The 14,189-nt window shown below is 28.3% G+C and overlaps 1 protein-coding gene across 4 annotated transcripts in view; it reads left to right on the top strand.

Annotated features, from left to right (window-relative positions):
• The first annotated feature begins 6,496 nt into the window (after positions 1–6,496).
• The window catches only part of LOC142317691 (TATA-binding protein-associated factor 172-like), a 143,208-nt gene continuing 135,515 nt past the window's right edge, over positions 6,497–14,189 (top strand). Inside the window, exon 1 of one of the 4 annotated variants that reach the window (XR_012754769.1) lies at positions 6,497–6,635. The gene's annotated coding sequence lies outside the window, so the exon portion shown is untranslated. Of the gene's footprint in view, positions 6,636–11,546; positions 12,116–14,189 lie in introns of those variants that run through there. The other 3 variants (XR_012754772.1, XM_075354252.1, XR_012754768.1) reach the window with 3 other exon arrangements.

Raw genomic sequence — 14,189 nt, 5'->3', positions numbered from 1 at the left:
AATTTGCCTATCTTGCTTACCTCCAATCTTATAAATAGGAGTGACAACACTACAATTCTATGTGGAAATTCACAATCAGCAAAAGACATATTAATTAATTGTGTTGATTGGTCAGTAATATAATCAGATTCATATTTTAAAATATTTGATTAAATTTTGGAAAGCTTTAAACTTATAAAAATATATTTAAAATCCTGCAAAGAAATAATCACTGATATATGTAGACTGTAGTTGTTTTTAGATAATTAATTTTAGCAGTCTACATTTATATTTAAATTTAAATTATTGCAAATATTACCAAAGAAAATTCAATGATATTAAGTATCAGAAATATCCCTGTAAATCTGGTTATTGTAAAACATCTTTAATTGCAGTAAATTCTTTTATATTTTTTATGATTTTATTATTCAATAAAATCTTTGCTTCATGGACATTTTTAAAAAAAGTTAAAGTTACTAGTGTACCTGGTAAAAATTAATATCTATAGAATGTAAATCTATGTAACAACTGCTTCTATCTATAAAATATCTTTAAGCTATTATTATAACAGCCCTTTTTCTTATTTTTATAGTGCGACTTAAATGTCATTGAAACAGATATCTAAACAGTAATTTTTTTTAAATTTCAAAAAATATGTAATCCTGTTTTTAATATCAGCTCTTGTTTAGAAGAATAAGATTCTAGAACTCTTGATTAAAAGAGTCTGAAGCTGTTTGGTATTTCTTTCTCAGAAATGTTGAGTCTTTCAGCTTGATTATATTTTTTACCATTCTTCTAATTTTGATTAACAGCCCATAGGCTGGTTGTCATTATCTCTCTACTCTTCTTGCTTATCAGCCTTTCTCTTTAGCTATTGTATATTGTACATTGTACATTATCTGTTTTAGGAACTACAACAGAGGCCTTCCCCTACAATTTCTCCCTTCCACTTGTCCTATCATTCTCTTAACTAGACCCTAGTGCCTAACAAGTTTTCCTATTAGCTATTTCCTATTAACAGGAATGTGTAATATTAATTTTTTCAAAAAGCTTTTCTCTTCATTAACTCTCTCTCTTAAATCTCCTCGCTTGATGCTTTTTCCATCCAACTTATCTTCATCACATCCTTCTGCAACACCATACTTCAAAAGGCAAAAGTCTCCTCTTTTCCTCTTCCCCAATTGTCCATGACTCATTACCATACAATGCAATACACCACATAGATGTTCTCAGTTGTTTTCTCAAATCAAGGCTTATATTATTTGCTGTAAAAAGATTTTTGATTTTGTTATAGGCATTATTTTCCTGGTGTATTCTATTCACTATTTCTTTGTTGCTTCTTCTATCACCTGTTATTTTACTTACCAAATATGTAAACTCTTCCACTTCCTGAATAGTCTCATCTCTGAGTTTTATTGTTGTTCTAGTCATCCTTTTTTTAGTGCATACCAGTATTTAGGTTTTATGGCCATACACATGTGAAATTTTTCTTTCAGTACCCTATCCGTAACAGTTAAAATTCATTGCAAGTCCTCTTTGCTTTCTGCAATTACAGCTACATCATCTGAAAATATTAACATGTCAATTCTTCCTCCATGAATATTTACACCTACACTCACTTCTCTAATTCTATTAGAGTATATAAGTAGATCAAATATAGATGACAATATACAGCCCTGTTATACCCCTTTTTAATATTTGCTTCATTTTTTGTTTCTACAGAAAGTTATTCCCATTATGACAAAATTGTAGCATTATGACAAATCAATTCACCAGTTTGGTTTGAGAGGTTTGTTTCTAAAACAAAAGGATTAATTTGGTAAGAGTTTAAAAACTTTTCATCATTAAATCCATTCAAAAATTGTTATTTGTAATTTGCATTGGTACATTGATGTTACAATGAAATCAGTAGTATCTTGTCATATCTAATAGTTGTCGGCAGGTCTACATTGAAGTCACTAGTAATCACAGTTCCGTTTATCAAAATTAAAAAGTTAGTAAGGAAAGCATTAAACATATGAAACGGCTCCTAGTTTGTTAGGGTGTTTTTAAATATGTACAACAATAACTGGTTATTTATTATAGATCTTTTGAATGCTGTACTTTACGTAGCATTCAAAAAGTGGAAACTCGGCTAAGGAATCTAGAACAAGTCTGCCTGAACTGAAAAGGCATTATAAGAGAGAATATATCTACACCACCATTAGAAAATACATCTTTAGTATAACCAATTATTATATTTAAAATAATCTCATTATTTATGAGATTACATTATCCATTAATGTATTAAGCCTTGCAGTGGAAACAAATCTAAGGATCAATTTTAAGATCATACAAAATACCTTTGATATTACAATTTGAAAAAGTAAAGTTAAGTAAGAAAAATCTGTGGCTTGCTGTTACATTCAATAATTTGATATATTTTTTTTACAATTTTTCACTTGTTTTCATGCCTTAAAGAATAATTTTTTCTTCCACTATTTCTATTATCAGTATTTGCTTTCCTTTGATGTATAATGCTAATAGTTTTCTTTAGTAACTAATATTTAACTTCATGTTTAAAAATGCAATTCATGCTTACCATATTTGTTTTATTGTGTTTTATCGAATTTGATTGGTACTTTTTTGTTTATTAAGTTTTTGCCATATTTTTAATATTATTTAAATTTAAATGGGAAAAATATTATTTATATTATTTTATGCAGTTTATAAATATTAATCAAAATGTTTAGTTAGCATCTATCTTAATTAACTTTGTTTTGAGCTGCTGATTTAAGAAAGAGTACACGTACACTAAAAGTCAGACTCTTCAACGCTGATTTTAGTCCGTACGTATTCATATTGTAAACATGACTGTCTGCTACAACCAATTTTTTTTTTGTATGTGTACTGTTTTTACCTTTATTTGAAATTAAAATTATTCAGTTTTAAATAGTTACCAGTCTGTTTACATTCAAGATTATCATGAAAAAGATTTTAATGGAACTTTCACAAATTGAAATATTCTTGGGGATCCTGCTTCGTTCTTGATGAAAAAGTGTTTTTATCATTTAATGATTCTTATCACAGTAAAAAATATCTACAGAAAAATTAAAGCCTCATCAAATTTTCAGCAAATTTAGCAGTATAAAATGTAAATTTCATAAATGATGTGACTTAACAAGCAGAGTATAAAAAGAAAATAAAAAAAAATAATATTTTGAAGAAAATCTGTTTTTATCATAATTTTTACCATAAAATTCCATACTGGTTACAGAGAGAAACGAATTCCAGAAGGAACTTCGGGTAATTCAGCTAGTTAGTTTTTATTAAATTTTCATCTTGAACATATATTTATTTTGCCTTGTTATTAGTTTAGCAGAAATTGTGTAAATTTTTTTTTTCTTTTGTAGAACTATGGTAAAAAGGATATATATTTTTTTTGTTTAATGAAGAAGTGTTTGTTTATTTTAATTAAAGAAATGCTGTTTTGAGATTAGTGTATTCTTTCTTAATACTAAAAATTAAGTTTTGTGAATAGAATTTGTTTATTGCTTATGTCCTTGTGTGAGAAATCTGCATTTATATTTTATATCTTATGCAATCTAAACATAATATATTGCTGTTGTAATAAAATAAATAATATCTTAAAGAAACTATTTTTAATTCCATTAGTTGTATAACATTTTTGCTGCTGTTTAAGTACTGTAATATAGATTTAGTTAAATGAATAATGGTTGAAATAATTTTAGGCTATAAAATACTTTTTTGTAATATTCTGCTGTTGCTATTTGTTTTTTTATTTTGTTTAATAATGATTTATAATGTTAGCAGCATTTTTAATTTAGCTTGTTCATATTTTTTTATTTGTTTTATTATTATTGATATTATAATGTATAAAAGATAAATAGGTATTTTTCGTTTTAATCATATTTTTTACGTCATTTAAACATTTTAATCTGTCCTACTTATTACTGTTTATGATGATTAGTTAAAAGAAAATTTTTTTTTCAGTTGATTAATTGTATTTTTTATTGTTTACATATGAAAAAAAAATATTTGGTGTTATTATCTAATTGTACTTGTTGAAGTTGTGTATTCTGAAGATTAGATTAAGGATTATCTTTTATGATTTTTCATAAACCCTGTTCCATTTTTCAAGAAAATAAGCTTCACCTAAAAAACAAAATGTAAAAATCAGATTGTGTCTGATTCTATTTTTGTTTAATATTTTTTTCTATATAATGATTTTACTGTGGATTAGGAAAAACACATATGTAATTCATAATAGTTTTTTTGTTATCTAGTGAAAATATTAATAAGTTGGTAGTAATGCGATCTCTCATTTTCTATATCTTCTTATATGTTAATTATCATAAAATAATTTTTTTTTTGCTTTTCATTCTATATTAAATGCTTGGAAAAATGCATGCAATAATGTAACACAATTTTTTAATCTCCTTAACCTACAACTGAATTTAAAAGAAAGAAATTTACACATAACAGAATAAATTAATGGTAACAATTATTCTGAGAACGTCAAACCTTATTACGCATTGATTATCGATTCCAAAACACATTAAACTTTATTTAAAAGGAGAAAGAAATAAGCACACAAATTAACAAATGACACACACTCACTTGGTCATAAAGTTTCCATTTCCTCAGTATTCTTGGCAGTGACATTTCACTGAATGATTGTAAAGCATTATGTAGGAGTATGTGCAATTTTCCCTTAGAAATATTATGCAGAGTTTTATAAATTGCCAAACTTGTTTATTTAAAATATATTAGAAAAAGTCTTTACTGTAGTGGTAGGTTCATTAAAATATTAGTGCTATTTGTTAGTTACATCAAAAGTAAACATTCTAAGGAAATAAACTGTGAAATAAAAATAAAAAAAATTATTGTTTTTTTTCAGTGTGTTTTCTTTTAAACTTGCTAAACTGAATGATCAGCTGATCAACATAATATTACGTGATGTACTCTCTTAATTTTATATTTTATTTTTTTATAACTGTTTAAAAACTAAACATTTAAAAAAACTATTTATTTAAAAATTGTTATAGATATAGACCTTATTTATTTACCTTTAGAAATTTATTCTTTAAATGCATCCTAAGAGTAAATGGAAAAAAAATATTTTACCAACAAAGAGATTGAGATGTTCAAGAAAATTTGAAATAAGATATAGTGCAGTGTTTAATCTCAGGAAAAGTAAAACAATCTTGCAAGTTTTGTTTAATTAGTTTAGATATATTTTTATAAGTTAAACAACCAAGCTAACAGTTGAGAAAGACACAATTACCAAGTGCTTTAAATTACACTTATAGATTATTTAATGTCTGCATTTATATTGGGTGTTGGGAAGCTGCAAATACTTACACCCTAATATAGCAGATTAGCATAGTTTAACAACTTGATAATTTGCCACATTCAGTGGAGTAGCATCCTGAATTTAAAGGGTATAAGGTCTAGAATAACTTTCTTGGCAGGATAGGAGTTTCAGTTTTTCATTTGGAAGGTTTAGAATTTGAATTTAGTTTAAACTCTGATACTGTATTTGTAGTAACTTAAATAAATAATAAAATATTTCAAATTCCTGAAGCTGTGCTTAGTAAATTAATTCTTGTAGATTACCAAAGTTAAGATCTGCTGACACTGATGTTTTCATTACATCTGCAATGTCTCAAAACAAGAACCCTGGAATTTGAAGATTGTGAAGTCAGGAAAAATTGCAAATATTGAATCCAAGTTTTATAAATCAACTTGTCTATCGCCATAGTTAAACAATGTGGAGAGCCTTTTCCAGTCATACTGTTTGTATTTACATATTATTGACTAGCCATCAATTCTACTTCTATATTGAAAATTGCAAGTGCTATATCTATCTATATCACATGCAATGTTAACATGCTTAGATTTTAGGCAGATTGTGAAGTACTTCAATTTCTAGAAGACTGCCACTCCCTTTCTTTGTTGATTATTTTCATCTTTCTTTATCTTTCTTCTTATCCAGAATTCTTGGATAGGTAGTTGATAATTGAGTCAGCTATTATATTTGTTTTTCTTACGGTGTAGGATAGTGACTACTTTTGGGCTATTCAGTGATTCAGGTTTTGATTTCCTAGGTGAAAGTGTCAGAAGGGTTCCAATTAGTGGCTTAAAAATTTATTTAGCTTATCTTTTTTTACTTTTTACTCTTTATCTTTTTTTATATTTTACTCTTTACCTTTTTTTTACTTTCCTTACTATCTTATTTTATGTATCTTAAAGAGCATGTCAGACTGATTATTTAGAAAGAGGGAGTGAAATAAAAGTTCTGATGAGATAGATTGTGAAGTTATTAATTTAAGAAACAAAAAGCTCAGAACTTTGTTTAGGACGACTAATGTCGTGTATGATAAATAATACTACTAAAATCGTAGGTTGTTGATATCCAAGAACTGTTGTTTCATTGTTATTTTAAAAATGTTAAAAAAAATATGTCTTAATTTTTTTTTTATGACCTAGTTTATCTGTTGTTTTTTCCAGTTAATAAACGGGTAAACAGACGTGGATCTGAGTGGGAAATCCTGGAAGGCCTTAGAGATGGTCAAAGGTTTGAAAAGAAACCAGAGGTTCTGACTGGGTACTTACATAAAAAAAGAAAATGGCCATTAAAAGGATGGCATAAGGTATTTTTTAATCTTATTTTAACTTCTATTTAATTATATTTAAATTTTACAACACTAGTAATAATGGTCCTCAGTTAAAAAAATTAAAAGTAGTCAGATATAAAATCACAAATTATTCAACAAGGAAATTTTAGTGATTCACCTGATTTTAATAAATCTCTTCTGTACTTATCAACCACATATACATCAAATGAAAGAGGTTATTGAGTTTTGCTGGGTTACCATTTGATGTTTCCGCTAATTCTGATATTCACAATTTTTCTGAGAAAGTGATGTCTGGAAGCAGTCCAAGCTCTTTGTGTGTAGCAGGTTTTTTTTAATTGTGATTAATGATGAATTTTGTACGGAGTTAATTCATTGGGGTATTCAGAGGGCATGCATCATTGCTGCAAGCAGCTTCATAAGATAAGATAAATCTAAAACAGTTTTCAGTGTAGCTCTATAAGTCAGCTTGCTGAGCTAGTCAGTATTGAGAATCCGTAGATTATGTGTTTGTTGTTTGAGGCATTATTAGGTAATGAAACCATATAAGTTTCAAGCTGTTTCAAGCTACAAGACCAATGGAGAAGTTACTAAAACTGGTATTTTATTTTATAATTCATGAAACTGTAGAAGAAATGATTTACTCTTTATACTGTATTTAGTGATGAAACAAGTATCATTTAAGTGATAAGGTGAAGGTGTCACAGTGATTTTGTATGGGAAAATCTACTTGCACTAAACTTGTATAATGACTTCCTTTTTCATGAAAAGACAGCAACCAATCATTTGTATTTGGATAGATATATGATTTGTATTATCAGAATTAAACAAAAATCTTGCTACTAGATAGCCCCTCATTGGCATGTGTATGTCTATTCTTACTTCAGTAAAATGCATCCTTTTATTGGAGTTAGTCACAGCAGATATCATGACTTGGCCTCTTAGGCCTTTACGTATTATGCCATGCGTTTTTCTTCTTTTTGGACATTAAGCTGTGATTGTGCTACCATTGGTTACAGTCTGAATGGTTATTGGTATATTGTTAGTTTCAGTAGACTTGTTAGAACAAATATGACAGGAATTTGACTTTCATTTTGATATTCATTTAACTAAAGAAATCAAATAGATCACTTACAAGTTAAATACAAAAGTTAATAGTCAATCTTTTATTAAATGTTACTGTTTTTAGGACTTCTAATATATAGATATTTGGAATTAGGTAAATCATTTTAAGTTACCTTATATTTCTGAATGGATAATAGTTTTTATATGCGGTATTCAATGGAAATTGAAAGGACACATCATTCATAGTCAAGGCAGAGAAATTATTTCTAACATTTACAAGTTTATGAAGGAAGAAGCAGATAACAAGGCTGTGACAATTCCTTTATCAAAGGCTCAAGTTAGAACTGCTGCAGTATGTGGTGTGTCTGAGCATGTGTGACAACAATTATTACCAAACTGAAAAAAAAAGATAGTGATGACAACGAAATAAAACATTTTTCAAACGACTGACTTTTAAAAGGTGTATCACAGGACTGGATAATTTTGATAAATGTATGGTAAGACAAATAGTTTATAATTTTCACCTGCAAAAACATTGCCTTCTTACAGTGAAAATTTTATTACAAGAGCTACGAGAGAGTATTAACTTTGAAGGGCAAAAAAGCAGTTTGAAATATATTCTGAAGAATCTTGGTTTCAAATGGAGAATAACAGAAAACTATTAATTGAAATACCAGTTACTCTTGAACAAAAAATTTATTTTCTGAGGGCAATAAAGTATTTCAGAAATCAAGAACGGCCCATAATTTATCTCAGTGAACCATACATATTTAGTAGTCACCTTAAAAGTCAATCGTGGTCAGACAATTCCAACAATAGTGTCTGACGTCCAATCTAAAGGGTTCAGATTAATAATTATTTATGCTAGCAGAGAAAAAGTTTCATCCCAAATGTCTTGAAAACATGGAAAAAACATGACAAATCAGACTGGGGCCTATCATGATAATGTTAACAGTGATATGTTTATGAAATGGATGAAAGAAAAAAATTGCTGCAAAATTTTGAGTCGAGGAGTATTTTAGTAATAGACAATGCTCCTTACCATAATATTTAAATCAATAAAATCCCTAACTCAAAGAGCAGAAAACAAGATATGAAAGATTGGTTTGTGAAATGTATGTGCCGATGTATGTATGTGTCTGAGCTGTACAAATTGGTAAAATTGCACAAACCTAGATTTTGCCGCTACATCCTTGATAAAGTTGTTCAAGAGAAGGGCGTCTTATGTGGCGTCCGTTTGGGCGCAAAGGTTGGAAAGAAACCAAGCATTTGTTCAAAATTTAAGGAGTCCTCAGCGCTGAGCCTTAATTGTATGCACTGTTATTTTTAAAAAACCTTCTACAAGGTTACCATTGTATTGGGAAAGGTTCTTCCAATCAATTTAGTGGTGAAAATTCGGGTGGCCATATGGAAATTGTGAAGAGGCAGGTAGGCCAAGGTATTTGGGATGTGGTTTCGAGCTGGGCCTGTACTGGAGCAGAATGGTGATCTCAATGGTTCTAAATTTCAAACAGTTGCCCATCTCCCACCTGCGGAGGAGGCTTTACAGCCTTGTGATAGAAGCATGGCAGCAAGAATGGCATGCCACGACTAAAGGAAGATCTTTGTATAAGTTTATACAGGATTTGGGGGGATGGTATGCCTCTCCTTCATTTTAAAGGGCAATGGGAGCCTGAGTGCTCTCCAACCATGTAAATTTAAACCAATATTTGTTTCGGTTCTGCCTGGCAGCTGATGAAAATACTATAAATTCTGATACATAAAAATTTATTTGAAAAGGATGAATTTAACAATATTTTCAATTATTTTATCAAAAAATCAGTACCATCTTTGTACTTAGCTCTCATGACAGCTTACATCACAGGATCAACAAAATGTCATCTGTGGTTTACAGTGAGAGTTCATACAGTTGGAATAGGCTGCAGTAAGTCCCTTATTCACCCAAAAACATCTGGGTAGTAGCTGAAGTGACATATATATTTATTAATGTCACTAAAGTTGCAGCAATGTTTGGCAGAATTACAATGAAACAATCCTATGTTTTGAAGCTAATTCATACACTCATCATATAGTTAATATTCTTCCTCAGTTGTATTTTCTTTTCATAAACTACATCTTGTCTATTTCAATACAGGCATTTAGCTCACTGATCATTGGCAGCTTAATTAACAGATTATATTCACAGATTTTATGTACGAGTAATTTTACTAGCTGACATAAGTATAATGGTTAACATCAAACTCACTTTAAAAAAATTTTAAAGTGAATTTTAAAGTTAATTTTAATATAAATGTTAGAGTATAATATTATATAGTATTAATATAAATGTAACTCTACCTTAGTAAATTAATCATGTAAATTATAATTAAATGAAAACCATTCTAAATTGTAACTAAATGTTAAAATAGGAAATGGAAGCTAGTTAAAATTAATCTAAAAAATGGATCTTAGTTAAATAAGAATAAAGAAATTAAACTGAAATAAGATAGAATGTACTACTAACATATATCTGTACCTATAAAGCAACTTGTCCTGACTGACTGTTTTATCAACATCCAGCAAAAACTACTGAAGATAAATTGATGAAAATTTGTATACATGTTCTTATTGTGCAAGTACACCCCAAGAAAGAATTTTTTGAAATTCTGAATTTAAAGGGTTAAAATTGAATAATAATAAAATTTACTGTTTTTTTATTTTTAAATTTCTCCATAACAGATGAAAACATCAACTTGATTTTTGGTGTGTGTAATTTTCATGTAAATATCTAAAAACCAATTTTTAGATTTTTCTAAATAAAAATATTTCAACAATGATTGCAAATTTTCTCCATTTCTGACTATATTAAACAAGATATTTACTAGTTTGGTGTTTGCAAATATTCTTCAGAAAATATCTAAAAACCATTTTCAGGTTTTTTAATTTTAATTTTTTAAGCGGTGTGATAGCGTACAGTGTGGCGGCTCAACCAACATAGCCACTGTATCTGTTAATATGTGACTTAATATGTGTTAATAAATATATATCTCACTTAAATAAATATGACTGCCACTGTCATATTATTGGCTGTACCTATTTCCGATTACTCAACTAAAAAACATAAAATAAAAAACTTTAAAGTGAATAATGAAGTACGATCACTAAGTGGTGTTTGTCAGGTAATGCTAACAACAGACAAAATATATTTTTACCTATACAAAGCACAGGTAGCCAGTTATAACTAATATTTTTAAGATGGAGGCTGTTGGTTTTCAAACCCACATTCTTAGCTCACTCAAAGTTTCAGGTCCTGTACTTACTAAGCTGTTGTTCTGAAGAAATTACAATACACTGATATTTTTTATAAATTGAACAGGCTTTAATTTTTATTTACCGTTTTATTCTCACAAGTGTGACTCAATGAACACAGCAGCATCCAAGGGACAGAGTCCTCTGACTAGACAGGAAGGACGAGATAGGTGAGCCAAGCCGTCTAATTATCACCTGGCCTTGATGGAGAACAAAATAACCATATAGCACAGGCGAAGCTGCGACGGGGATGCTAGTATTATATATGTCATAACATAATAAAAGAAATAAGTATAATTAAAAAAAAAAGTATTTGAGTATCTCAAGCTGACAATTTCACTGTTGAAATTTCTATGATTTTCTTAAACTTCCAATAATAAAAATGCTGTTTACTGATAGTAAAGATTCAGATTGTATAAATTTAATTTTGTGTAATGTTGTTATATGTATGCAACTATTTTATTGTGCGCTAATTATAAAATATAAAACATTCATCTCTCATAATCATCAAATTGGGCTTCATCAAATTGGGCTTCAGCCTAGCTGCATTTTTTTTTACTTTATTAAATGAATTAATAGTAAAGTTTAACAATCCTGAAGTTTTAACATGTCATTATTGCATCATAAAACTTACACATTGAATACAAACCAGAGAACCACTGTCTCTTGTAAAAGGTTATTTAAACAAACCAAATACCTTGTAATCAAGCATCCATCATATGATATTGTGTTTAAAACAATATATTACATAAACAGAAATTCCTGTGATGGTATATGCATACTTTTGGAATTTAGAGGTTAATGATGATAGTAATCACGACCAATTAAAATTAATAAAAAAAGTTTTTTTTCTGATAAAGTAATTATTACAATAAGGAACATCTTTTATTTATTTTTTAACAAAATATTATGTATTGTAAATATTTTTTCTGTTTTAAACACTACATAAGTAATTATAACAATTATTATCAGATAGAACAGTGTTTTTGTATCTAATATTAAAATTAGGATAATAACGAAATTTATCTTGCAGCACAACATTCTATGGAGCAAATGTAATCAAATGACTGCCAAATTTTCACAGTAGATTTTTTTAAAAACAGATATGTTCTGTCTGTGATCTGTTTATTCATTTAAACATATAGGTAAATATTAATTTATGGTATTTTATTTAAAGTACTTTTTAAATGTAAATAAAAATATTATTGTGTCTTGTGTCTTTTTAATGAAGCTATATGTACTTAAATAATCTTATCATCTAAAATTAAGATATGTAACGTTTGTAATTTAATATTGTAAGTTATAATGTACTTCTGCGTACACTTATATCTTTTTGGAGAAAAAAAGAATGGTTTTTTTGTGAAATGTTTCTGTCAAATATTTTTTCTTTAAGAATAGCATATTTATTCTAAATTATTTAATAGAGCAGAAATTTTAGTTTTTGGAGAATTCTGCGTGTAATAGATCAATGTTCCCAGTACGTCCATATTTATAAGCAATGAACATTCACATTTGTTTTGAATAAAATTCATTTTTTAATCATATTCTGCAAGTAGGACACATTAGCATTTAGTTCGTAATTCCTTTCAGAGATTCCACACATCATACCTAAAAAAATAGCTTATTTTTTCTTTTTTTTAAGTCCAGAAAATGTGCACTGGATTCTTTTGGTCTGCCCACATCCACTTTTTAACTAAATTTACTCTCTCTCTTTTCCTGTTTAGCCTCCGGTAACTACCGTTAAGATAATTCTTCAGAGGATGATATGTAATGAGCGTAAGTGAAGTGTAGTCTTGTACATTCTCAGTTCGACCATTCCTGAGATGTGTGGTTAAACCCAACCACCAAAGAACACCGGTATCCACGATCTAGTATTCAAATCCGTGTAAAAATATCTGGCTTTACTGGGACTTGAACGCTGGAACTGTCGACTTCCAAATCAGCTGATTTGGGAAGACGCGTTCACCACTAGAACGTAGAGTCTTTCAAATATAACTGCAATTTCTATTGTTTTAAGGTATAATTGAGGACTTTTAATTTTAAAAATGACTGAATTTTAATTATTTCTGATGTTGTGTGTCTTAAGATAGCATTTGTTTTATGTGTGTATCTTTGAAATGTTATCATTTGTCTACATGTACTGGGGATTTGTCAAATTTTTTTATCATATTCCACTCATGTAGCAGAGATATTCTGACACCAGTTTAAACAAAATATGAACAATTTCTGATGCTTTTGTAGCATTAATTATGATTTATAACATTGCTTTTTCATACTGCATCAAGAAACTAATTTTTTAAGCTCTTTCAGAAAACTATATTACCTACTGAAAAAAATGTGAATTTTCAGTTTATGTTATTACCTCACAATGGACTGTAAATCCCATTGCAGGTCAGTAGTTATCTCCTTAAAATGCACCCAACAATTCATTTCATGATTTACAAACAGTAGAAATTTTTGTTTTATGTGTAGCTTAGACACAACACATATTTATTGTCAGTGTTAATGTATTGTATTGATTTTACTAAAGTGTTACAATAAGACCTATTGAAATGTTAATTTTGTAGAAGTCAACATGACTGCTTCTAAATCAGCTATCTCAGGTTCAATTCCAGCAGAGGAGTAGCATTTTATCATTTTATCCTATATTGATAAAATAAAATTTCATCTTTCTCATTAAAATTTATTCTATATAGAATATGTGCAATTCCACACATTACATATATACGTTGCAGTGCAGATAATATACTTGTAGTCATAATATCCACAGGCTACTTTTGTTTATTTCTGATTCCTAGAATAAAAATTCATTCATGTTTATTTAGAAATTGATTGTGCAGATGGTTATTCTAGTTGGTAGCATTAGTAATTATCTAAAATAAAACCTATTAGATGATTATTTTTAATATAGATTATAGTTTTTTCTTTTTCTTAATTTTAAATATATTTATTCTTTGTTGATTTGTTTTAAAATATCTTAAATATTAGTTTGTTCATGGTCCATTATGTTAAATTCACAAATATTGATTATGTAAGAAAGTTGATTATAAATACTAATAATAATAAAATTTATGCTTAATTGTTTTGTAATTCAGTATCCATTCATATTCATTTATTGTCAGTTATTTGTGTTAAGGGAAATAAAAAATTAAATTCATATCGTTATTAAAAACTGCTTCTTTGTATTTTAATAGTTACTTAGTTGATTTTATACATAAA

Source organism: Lycorma delicatula, chromosome 1 (genome assembly GCF_047948215.1).
Source record: "Lycorma delicatula isolate Av1 chromosome 1, ASM4794821v1, whole genome shotgun sequence".
NCBI classification, from domain to species: Eukaryota; Metazoa; Arthropoda; class Insecta; order Hemiptera; family Fulgoridae; genus Lycorma; species Lycorma delicatula.
The sequence above is the reverse complement of the archived record's forward strand: the minus strand, read 5'-3'. Positions and strand labels throughout refer to the sequence as shown.